Raw genomic sequence first — 12747 nt, 5'->3', positions numbered from 1 at the left:
AGGTGCACCCATTCCCCCCATGGCTATGTATGTTGGCTGCTAAGACTCACAGTTCCCCCTTCTTCCATTCCAGAGAACTGTTTACATCACAACACCTATTAGCCAGCAACCAAAGATTGACTACTATGGGGTTACAAAATGTACGGCTTCTTCTCCAGATGGCACCAATTTGTAGTGCAATTTCTACTCCAGAGCACAACATTGCTTAACTTTCTTCTGTCTTTTCTCTTCTTCCCTTCTACTGAGAGTACTTCTCAGTAAATTCTTTCACAAGAGTTTCTTCCCTAACCTCTGCTTTTAAAGAACTTAACCTGAGACAGCACCCACATTGTAGCTTGGGAGATAAGACCAAAGCATGTGAGAACTTCATGCTGAGCTCCTAAATGCTGACTCTGAAAGAGCTCCAGCACAATTTGCGGGCATCACTGTATATCTAAATATAGAGAGAAAGCACTTAATGATACGAAGAGTTTTTAAAAAGTGAACACAAGTGAGGCTTTTTATATATTCTGTTTCTCTTTACCTATACTTTATGGAAAGTCCTTGAATGGTATGTTCCAAAATAGCTGTGAAATATGGATCCTTGTGACGTACTCTCTTCCTCTTTACTAAGGCTTAATTAACATGTGACTAAATACTCCAGAACTGCCTTTTAAAATTCTGTGTGAAATCTGGTCACACTGAAACAACCATCTTAACTTTTAGCCAGAGGTCTGAAGGGCTAGGCTGGATGAGCTACATTAATGCTTTTGTGTTTTTTACTTTCTTTTCATGATATCACCCTAAGACCCCATTTTAGCCTATTAAAGCATCCCCAACACTGACTCCATAATAAATAATCTGTGGATTCTATTTTCTGGCAACAACCTTATGAGCTCAGAAATGAATTCTGCCCTAGCTATGCTTCAGGTGAGACTGCAATCCTGATCATTATCATAATTGTAGCCCTGTAAGAACCCAAAAGAAAGGACCTAACCGAGTCATGCTAAAACGCACAGAAAATATGAGATTTTGTAAGTTTGTTGTAAACCACACTAATTATTGTAAACCACAATAATTGTGATAATACTGTCATATGGGCAGTTGTTCACTAACACATCTTTCCAAAGAGAAGAAAAAAATTCAAACTTCTCTTCACTTCAGGCCGTTCTCAATGAAGGAAAACATCTTTACAAATACCGCAAGCTAAATAAAATTCTCCAGGCTAGATTGGATCAAATGCCTATGTTTGATAGGTGATCCCTTTGAAGTGTGATTTACAAATTCTGGGTCATAGGTCAAAGCCAAGAGCTCTGGGTACTGATAATATTGGAGGGTCATTTCCTAAAAGGAAAAGGACCATGATATCAGAGGGAATTCCTGCCAGCAAAAATAGATGTCCCACATAGCATTCCTGAACCACACCACAAAGCCTTTCTATTCAAAAGTAACTCAGACTAGAGATATCTGGGTGGCTCAGCTGGTTGAGCATCTAACTCTTGATTCTATCTCAGGTCATGATCTCATGAGTTGTGAGATCAACCCCCACATCACTGAGCCCCGCTTTGGCCTCTGTGCTCAGCAGGGAGTCTGCTTGAGATTCTCTCCCTCTGTCCTTCACCCCAATCCAGCTCTCTCTCTTTCAAATAAAGAAAAATAAAATATTTTTTTTAAAGTAACTCAGCATGATTGGATGTGGCATGTAGATAAAACCTATTATTTTGAAAATAACTAGAAGTAAATATTTTAGGGATTATAATAGAAAAATTGAACCTTCATTGACATGAGACTATACAAAATAAAAACATAACCTAGATGAAAAATAAGGACAAATTCAAATTTGGGAAAGTTAATATGATTCTCTTATTAGACCCTACTCAGATTATTAGATCTTGATAACTGCCATATCCCTTTGCTATGATTATGTAATCCTTAAGCCATTTCTGTTCTAAGACAGCGATCAAAAAGTAATTGAGTATCTTACATTTTTAAGTAGAGTCTTCTGTTGATCTGAGCATTCTAACCCTCAAAATAGGAGGACCTGACCTTGAGCCTAGAGTCTCTCTATCAAGGTATACATTTGAGACCCCAATGAAAGAGGCTGTTCATACTTTCTTCTCTTTGTCTCTTCACCAAAGGCTTGTTCACTATAAATTAGGAGTACAAAAATCGAAATGCTTTAAAAATTTTTCAAAAAAATTTTTTTCTACACTTCAAATATTGTTGTGGTTTTTCATGCAATAATAGTCCACGCTGTACTAATTGGACATCTATTGCAAAGAAGGCCAATTAATGTAACAGAAGCTAATGAGAGGATATTAAAATAATAGAAAAGTAACAAATGTTTAAATTAACATTAAATGAATCCCCACCATGCAGTCTTAGTTTTTGATGAAGATGTTTAATCAACTGTTACACAGATTGCATTATTATGCCAACAATACTAAATTACATTATTGGAACAGACCAGCATATATTATTGTCAATATACCAGAATGTCAATGACTCCTTCTAGCTTTGACCTTGTGTAACCTAATATTAAATTAGCAAAGATACATTATTTAAACCAAATTCACTTTTACCTTAACCCCATGATCATAACATTAATGTAAAATTGTGCTAGTGAAATTCCTAAGTAAGGAGGTTCATGAGAGATGTGCTTGCCCTAGAAAACAATGTCTGATCATAAATAGAAGTTAAGTTCATCTACCTATTCCCTATTTAGGCCACAAGAGAAAAAAAGAAAAGAGAAGAGAAGACTTTCTTATTCATTTGATAATTCATTTTTCTAATCCAAATTCCAAGTTCCAGACATCAGGATACTACTGTGTTTTCAACTGTAGACGGGGAGCAATCAAGTCTTTCTTAACTATCAACATAAGCAGAGAACTGAGTGAGAAGTTAGTTGAGGAGAAGCCAGAAAAAGTAAGGCCTATTTGACAATATCCAAAGTCAGAGAAAGTCTGTATTAAACCAACAAAAGCTCGGGTTGGGGGAAGGAATTAATAAATGGAAAAGTTCCCAAATGCTACCTGGAACTAAGTTTGATCTACGGAGTAAGGAGAGCTCAGTTAATGGAGAAAGCCATCCTACAATGTGCCACGAAGGATCCAAAAGATAGGAGATGATGGGTAAGTTATTTTTTCTCAATTCAAGCTTCTTGTTTTAAATAAAATACAAGGGATACCTGCCTCATAAAAACTAAATGCTACAAAAGTTAACTTGAATAATAATGCAAAACGTTTGTTTGTGTCTAGAATAGTAAAGGAATGAAGTACTAATAAAGGAGGGTTATTAATGAAAGGATTACTTATTTAAACTACTGCCTACTAAAATATGGCTTCTAAGTGATTTTAGTTAACATCTGTAAAGGGATCTTGACTCTTAGATAAGAATCTGAAAACCTTCAGAAGCAACTGGAATAGGAAACTAGAGCTTGATTGTAAAGGTTGACAGAGTCCCAGGCAAAAACCAAAAACGAATAGAAGGCACTGTTTAGAGCAGACCATTTAGACACCGAATGCAGTGTTAGTTAATAATTCTCCAGAGCCAAAATGTGTGAGCTTTATTCTGCCACTTTTCTACAATGCCAAGATCTACAAATAGCAGGAATTTTAAAGCTTGACCCAGCCTTCTGTGTCTCTGCAGGAATACAGTAGGAAAAATATTCAGTTGATTTAATGAGGATGTTCTATAGGCTTTTTAATTTAATTTCCCAACTCTCTACTGCTTAATTTACTCTTGGGGGATGCAGTAATTTGCTATACTAATGGATCATTAAAGAAAACACCATTCAGTTAAGCATATGAACATAATATATAAAAGAGCATTATACAGTTTCTGATAGAGTTCCGAGGTCTATAGAAAGCCCTTTGTCTCACTTGTGTCTTTACAGATTTTTTTCTGTTAAAGACTAAGATTCAATATGTGAAAAGGTCCTACTGTAGTGTTAAGGTATTGTTACAGAAATACAAACGTGAAACCAATCTCACATCTCATCATTTGATAAATATTTGTTGAGCCCTTGCTACTGGGGTCTCTGGGGAATTACAGGGTAGCTATAGTTTTCCTAGAGGCACAAAACACTCTTCTTCCTACTTTTGCAGCAGCTTCATCATTTCTGCCAGCCTCAGTCAAACTGGTGGTCGTCTGCTTTCCTTATTCATCATTCACTGATTCACTGCATAGAGGCGAGGGAAAAAAATAGAAAATGCCAAATTAAGTTAAGAAGAAAAAGTCTGTCACATTCGGATCACAGAAGGTTTTCAGGAAGTAGATGGAGACTTGAGAGTATGATTCTGTTACAAAAAACAGGATGCAGCTCCAAGACCTCAAGCCTCCACTCCCCACTGGTTGTTAACTGTTACCTAAGCCTACAGTTAACCTTTGACATGCTGACAGAGAAAACCTTCTCTGTTGTAACCTTCTTTTATGCATATTCATAACATTAGTCATGAATATATAGATAGTGTCAAATGCAGTTTAACCTTCATAGTGTCATATAAGTTAAGATAGATTTGTGTCTCAGTATTTGACAATTTAGAAATATCCTTGAGTTTCCAGCCCATGTAAATATTTAGAAAGCTTTTAACCTAGTGACCATGATAATTTATTTGAAGTACTAGGATATTAAAAAGAGATCATCAAACATTTGCATTAGCTAAATGAAATTTATCCCTAAAGGCAAGGATATCCTAATTGACATTCTAATATGTATGATAATTAGAATGTTAAAAGATAATTTCTATAGAATCTATAACCCAATACTAAACATGAAAAGAATATATTTTAAGGAACATTTTAGTTCCTCAAAGAAAGATGCATTTATATCTTTGAATTTATTTTTCTTCATTTCCTATTTTTTTTTAAAAAGAACTAAATCTGAACAAAACCACATGATCAAAGTTCATTTCTCAGTCACCTGAGGGTCTACATTATAATTCTACTGATTTTTAACCTCATCAAATTTCAAGTAACCATTTTTAACCAAATTTAAGAACCATTTTGACAATCCCAAATACTGTGTGCTTGGAGGCAAACACTCTTTAACATTGAGGTTGTGAGAACAATGATCAGCTGCTTTTTGGGGAGGAAGCACACCTTCTCCAAAGCTGTAAGTAATGTAGGGGGACATAGCAAACTGCTTAGAGGATGGCCAAGGATTATATCCAATTTGAATAGCAAATATAAAAACTGTGATATATTTTTCAGTGTTTCAAGTGCCTTTTTTATTTCTTGAGGAAACTATGCTTATCAGGTAGGTTATTGATGAAGTGAAGATTCCAATGTTAAGGGCTAAAACTGCTCAGGGCTTTGGTACTGGACCTGTTCCAGAGGGGTGGAGTGATTCAAAGATTTTTATATCAAAATGCCCGTGTGTGGGTGAGAGATTTCTGGAGAGTAGGTAAAGAAAGAAGGAGAAGAAGGAAATAAATCAGACAATCAGTAGTCATAAATTTTCCTGGCCTTTATATTTTTTTGTAATGCAAAGCTGATTTTGATGCTATCTCAGAAGAGTGGAATACAGTTGACCTTTGAGCAATACAAGTTTGAAATTCATGGGTCCACTTATATACAAATTTGTTTCAATAAATACAGTACTGAAAATGTATTTTCTCTAACTTATGACTTTAACAATATTTTTTCTCTAGCTTCTCTGTTGTTAGAATACAGTAGGTAACACATATCATACAAAGTATTTGTTAATCAACCATTTATGTTATCAGTAAGGCTTCTAGTCAACAGTAGGCTATTAGCAGTCAAGTACTGGGGAGTCACAAGTAATACACTTATTTTCAACTGTGCCAGAGTTGGCATCCCTAACCCCTAAATTATTCAAGGGTCAACTGTATAATTATAGTTCATGTTCCACCAACCTGAATGTGAGCATAGTAAAAGCAGGGGATTTTGACTATTTGATTTACACATAGCCACAGTTCTAAGAACAATGCTTGGAATATAGAAGAAGTTTAATAAATATTAGTTGAATAGACAACTGAATTTTTCATCACATTTTTCATAGTTGAAATTTCATTCTCTGGCCTAACAGTAAGTATAGAAACACATACCATATTAGGTATTAGGAGACAATCATGTACACAGGCACAGACTATGTCCCTGAACCCAGCTAGGTTAAAAACAAAACAAAACATAACAAAATAAAACAATACAATACAAAGAATGCAGAAACTTAGCCACAAAGAGAGTCAGATTACAAAATGACTTTACCAATACAAGTACATCATCATACTAAAAGAAAAGTTTTCAACCAACAAGAAGTTAATAGCACCTTTATAGTTTTAATTGCATATAACTAGAGAAGTCATAACATTTCCTGACATTAGAAATTGAGATACCATGAATATGCTCATAAATCTTGATAAATGTTTTTGTTTTCCTTATGTTTTTATATTTGAACTATGTCTCCCTGAGGCCTCTGTGGTAAACCAAAATAATAGTCCCCAAAGATATCTAGATCTTGATCTCTGGAGTCAGTGAATATTACTCAATTATGGATTGACAGGACTCAGTGAAGGATTATGAGATGTAGAAATTATCTGGAACTAACCAGATGGCCTTAAATATAATCAAAAGTATCCTTATTAAAACAAAATAGAAGGAAATACTACTACAGATGAAAAAAGGTGATGAGATGACCTCAGCAGAGAGAGAGAGAGATTTGATATTATGCTACTGGCTTTAAGAGGGGGAAGCGGTCACAAGCCAAGAAATGCAAGGAGCAAGCTGCAGAAGCTGGAAAAGGCAAGGTGAAGAATTCTCCCCGAAAGCCTCCAGAGGGACCAGAGCCCTGCTGAACCTTGATTTAAGCTCACTGAAACTATTTTGGACTTCTGGTCTCCAGTACTTAAGAAAATAGATTGGTACTATTTCAATGCACAAAGGTTGAGATAATTTGTCACAACTGTCCTAGTATATGAATATGGTACCTGTCAAGCTAGGTTCAGGCAACTCTCACAGGGTAAGTCTATGAAGAAAGGATTAAAAGAGGTCAAATATTAACCAAGAAAATTGCAGGTAGTGAATTCTTGGAATCAACGGGTAAAATGAATTTGCATTTAGTGAGCTGTATTTCCCAAAGGAATACTGATAGGTTTAAATCTTATGACAAATTCAACATTAAATGAATAAATATATTAAAAATAAATAAATAAATGAATGAATAAGAGATAAAGCTGTATTTCAAAATCTGTAAAATAATTTTAATTGGTCTTTAGTTAAAATGGTGAAAATATCCTCCAAGTAAAAACATTTATGTGTTGAAAATCTTGATTATTCAAGAATCTTAGTGTAAGTATCAAGTAAGTGTAATACAGTTTTAAAATCTTAAGATACAAGTATTAAATAGGTCCAATATATACTAAAAATGCAACAAAGACAAAGCTAAAAATAGTATTTTATTATGATCAATATTAATCTTTGAGCAGAAATAGAGAATTTTAAATCCAAGAAACATATTCCATGTAACTATGCAAGTTTCAGCATCTGCGATAACTCTGGTTGACATTATGGCTGCCAAAATTACTGCACTGGGGAAGGTGGTAATACTAGATCTAGTTTTGGAGAGAACTAATGTCGTCAATAACTAGTGAAACAGTTCATGGCCAGCTGTGGGTGAGACTGATGCTTTATCTTCCATGCATGTGCCAGCCTTTGTCCAATTCAAACACATTTTTTTCCAGATATGACGGAGACACAGAATAAGAGCCTAAGTGTAGACTAAATCACCAAGTGAAAAGTCAGCAAGAGTGATGGGATTTTAACTTTGGTTCCCGAAAATAAATTAATTTCTCTTCTTATGCTTGAAAACAGATTTAGGTGGAAAATTTAGGTAACTGACATATTTATAAGAACCATCTTGTGAGATCTGAACTAATGTATCCTTTGCCCCATGGTAATGTTTCCCACATCCAGTAGAGGCATTCTACTTTATTCCTAACACCTTACATAAAAACGAGCACACACACCCATATAGACCACTAAATGGCGCAATGCTTCTGAAATTCACCAAGTGAGTGGGTAAAGTGTAAAAGTATTAAATAACACTAATACATGAAACCCAACAACCAAAGATGATACCATGTATTTTTTTCCTGTTAAATTTTCCAATATTTTATAACAAAGAAAAAGAAAGAAAATATACTCATGCTTTAGGAGCAAAACAGTTTGGCTGATCTAATAATTAAATTGACATAAGACAGATAAACAGGAGAAAAACGAATTTAATTCCTATGTACAGGAGCTCCTAGAAATATGAGACCCAAAGATGTGAACAAAGCAGGTGGCTTTTATACCTCTTAGACAACAAAATAATAAAAGAAATAATAAAGAATTGTGAAGAATTGACAAGACAAAGAATTTTGGGCTTGGGGCAATAACTTAGTAAATAATTAACAAAGTTGGGTTTATACAACCTTTTCACCCGTGGATTCCCTATCCATGGAGATGATAATGTCTCCTTTCCTCCTGATACAGAGAGGGTACCTTTCATGTAAGAGACTTATTTCCTGCCTTCAGGGAGACAAAGGACATCAGTGTCCTTCTTGCATTGGTTGTTTCTTAATGTAACTCTATTTCAAAATAATCTATATGCCAAAGCGGCATATTTTGGAGGAGGCTGCTCTGAACTTCATCAATGCATAAGAAAGGAATTTTGTAAGTATCATGTGTTTTTAATAGCTCCCTATGTTATTATCTCTACTTTTAAGATAGATCGTGTCTTTAACATGCAAGCATTACATTCATAAAAAGTCATACATATTTCTGATGAAGCTAGACCTTGTTATTCATTTGCATTTACTAATATTCTTATTCAAGCCTAATTAATAGCAGAAGAGAGTTTGGAAATTAAAGGTTGCCCTTGTGGCATAGTCACCAGTTATTGAAATATTTGGAAATCAATGTACTTTATTAATTAGTAATGATTTTGCTTTCAACTAAGCAGATAATAAAAATGGACATGTTTGCCTCACACGACATAAGACTAATAAGTAACATGAGAGCCACTGATTCTGTCCTTACACATAAATCTTGGAGATGAGATACTTTGTGCCACTGATCATCAAGGCTATAGATATCCTAATTGGCTTTATGTAATGGCTGATCAATGATAGAAAGAAATATTCCAAATATCACCAAATGCTTCTGAACAATGTTTCCTATCTTCTGCTCTTTGGTATATCCAACCTGAAGAGAATAATGCTAGAAAAGAGTATAATGTCAAAAAATCCCCAAATAGCACAAAACAAAAGGTGTGAAAACCAAGAATGATAAAATTGATTCCACTTTTTCTGCAAAGCTAATGCAGCACAGAAAAACCTAGACTGATTGATAGGTTTGTAAATCATTGCGTTTTATTAATTATTAGTGTCTCTCCTCTTCAGTTTATCAGCTAATAAGTGTATCAGAAGAAAATGCAGGTTTTTTTTTTTTTTCTTTTTTGCTCCAGCTTCTTCGCAGCAATTGTACACCAGGGGTCCTGAAGAGCCTCAATTATTTATGTAACCAGACTTTCCACTTCCATAACAAGAACTGGTTGAGCCCCAGGTTCTCAATAATATTAGAACTGATATATATTTAAAGTAGAATTGTCTTGACTGTTAACTCCACATTAGAGCCTCATAAAAACAATGAGCAAAGTTGAGAGGGGTGTGCAGCTTTCCGGGAAATCTTCAATGTGGGGAGTGGGAGGAGTATTAGAATTCAGCTGGGTGTGCAGAGTGAAGGCATGTCAGAAAGAGGAAATCAGGATGAAAGGAGTGGGGCTGGAATTGAGAGGAGTGTGTCAGACATGCTAAGTCGATGATTTTATTCAAACAAAACATCCACCTGGGGAGGACAGGGGAATCATGTTCCAAGCAAACTTGTATTGACGACGAATTCCTCATCTCTCCCTTGCCTCAGTTATGGTCTTTCTGCAAGATTTTCTTCTCATCTTTCTTCGTTCCCTCAGCTACCCCAATAAGATCAACCATGCCCCTTTTGAGAGCTTCCTGAGTTACTGTATGGTGGTTCTGAATTACATAGAAATGGGTCTGAATTTTGCCATGTCAACTTTCTAAAGCAAACCTGTTGCAAATTAATAAAACTCTTATCTGTATAATGAGTGTAATATTGGCCTTAACCATTTAAGTTCTTTGTGAGAATTCAATAGGATAGGGAATTAAAACGGGGTATTTTAAATGTTTAATAAAACTTCAACCAAAGTACTCAAAAAATATTGAAAATTGTAGTGATTATACCTATGAAAATTTGCTCTTATAATTCCATTTGAATCAGCACTCTGATTCATCCCTTTATTACTTTACATCTAAATGTCTACACTTGCCTTTTCTTTTCAGCAGTGTCTTTTTTTTTTAAATTCTTCTCCATTTATTATTTTAGCAGTAGAAAATTTAGAAAGGGAAAAGAAGAAGGCATTACTAATGTCACTATAACATTTTTATGCATGTTTTAAATAACTTAGTTTTTAGTTTTTACTGTAAATTATACTATATACCCTGTAATTTACATAGCAATTTGAATATGGTATTTCCTTCATTATTAAATAAACACTGCATAAAGATTGTTTTAATGGTTTCATAGTATTATTTTATGTGAACTACTAGAATTTATTTAGCCAATTATTCTGTTTTTATTATTTAAAGAATACTGCAATGACTGTGTCTAAGAATTTTTCTTATTTGAGGATTCTGGGAAGCACTCCTTTTCCTCTTAATGTAAATTTCTTGAATTGATATTTCTGAGACATATAAAATGAGCTGACACATTATATGTGTTTTTTAGTAAATTTTCTTTCCAAAAGATTCACAGTAATATCTATCCTCAGCAGCCATATGCATTTTATTTTATTCTCACATACTGTGTGACAATTCTAAAAATATCTGATAATTTTGTAATGAAGTAATTGCTTTGTATTTCCTACCTCTCACCTCAGTTTTCCCTTTCAACCTGTCCAGCATACTACCACCAGATTAGTATTCATAATCACTGTTTTTATAAAGTAGTTCCTCTATAAAACATCTAATAACTCCCCTCTTCATCCAACTGAAGTTCCAGCAGTTTTTACCTTAGAACTGACTACTTCCAAAGTGTGATCATCACTATTTTTCTTATATTATCTACTTATCTGTCCATCTAAAATTGTGATTTCATGCTCCTTTGGGAGCAACCTTCAAAGTTTATTCTATGTACTCTGAAGAGTTCCTCACTTATATGAACTCTTTTCAGATCTCCAGTTCTCATACTTAGCTGATTTTTTAACAACAGCACTTGGATGTTTCAAAGGCATCATAACCCTAACACATGCAAAAACAGAACTAAAATATATTGTTCCTACATCTTTCCTCTTTCTGAACATGTCAACACCATACATGCAGTTCCTTAGGTCAGTAACCCTCTTCATCAAACTTACAATCTGAACAGCAAACCTGTTGTCTCTACCTCAAGTCCTAGCATGTTTCTCCACGCCCACTGCAGTCACCTAGCTCAGTCTACCCCACATTTTCTGGGTAATGCTGCAGCCCACTGGCACATCATCCTAACTCCATGCTTAAACTTCTCTCCCCCCTCTTCCTATTGGCGGACTAATAGAGAAGTTTAAAGGAAAGACCACTTGAATTCCACAAACTCATTTTTCTATGCACGTTTTTACTTACTTCAGTTTATTCTGCCTTTTTAAAATTTATCATTATAAGATTATTATAACACTCTAACGTATGGAGATTAGGTCATTCTCTAAGTAAAATCTTCAATGGCTTCCTATTAAACACACAATAAAATGCAACCTCTTTGTCATGATTTATTAGGCCTTAAACAATCTGGCCTTGCTAATGTCTCCAGCTTCATTGTGTGCAACTCTCTACTTCACACTATGTTCCATGTACATTAGCACCACCCACACCCTCAAAAATGCCAAATTCTTTTTTGTGCTAGGACTTCTGCACATGCTGTTTCTATATGAAAAACCCAAGTCAGCTTCTCCTTTGATGTCAATTGTATGTTTGTTTTTATAATGAAACATGGTCATATGCCACCCCTATCTAACAGAAGGTCCTATAGGGCATTCAAGGGCTTTGCGCTGATCAAGTAAAAAGTAAACACAAAATGTTAAGTCTCAGGAACTCTTAAGGGGAGAGAGGGACTGACTATGGACTTCAATGTGTCTTGATGGGTGTTGCTGAGCAACACAGTGTGGAGATTCCAGGTTAGAGAGCTTGGAAGGGTAGCAACAGTTTGACCCTTTTCAGCCCAAAGTTCAATCTATGGCTAGTAAATGTTCAACATAGTTTCCCTAGATGAGCAAATCAGACAGTCCTAATGGCTAAAACCCTGCTTATTTGGACTATGGTCAAACAATTTTGTGTATAAAATTTTGAGTTGGCAGAGAGGGATTTTGAGCTCACAGATCTCACCCTGTCATAAAATAAACAATTTAAGGACCAATATACAAGTATTTCTTTGAAAAAGTTGATTATAGCATAGGGAACTACTATGAATTCTTCCACGAAGATTCTCCTACATATATTATTACCCAAACTTATGGGTCCAAAATAACACATAAAGTCTGTATTTTTAATACATACACACTAAGAAATCTTTTTTCCCTTTTTTTAGAGAGGGAGAAATGAGGGGAGGTTCAAAGAGAGAATCTTAAGCAGACTCCACGCCCAGTATGAAGCCCAACATGGGGCTGGATTTCATAACCCTGAGATCATGACCTGATCCAAAATCAAGAGATGGTTGCTTAAC

Source organism: Mustela nigripes, chromosome 3 (genome assembly GCF_022355385.1).
Source record: "Mustela nigripes isolate SB6536 chromosome 3, MUSNIG.SB6536, whole genome shotgun sequence".
NCBI lineage: Eukaryota > Metazoa > Chordata > Mammalia > Carnivora > Mustelidae > Mustela > Mustela nigripes.
The sequence above is the reverse complement of the archived record's forward strand: the minus strand, read 5'-3'. Positions refer to the sequence as shown.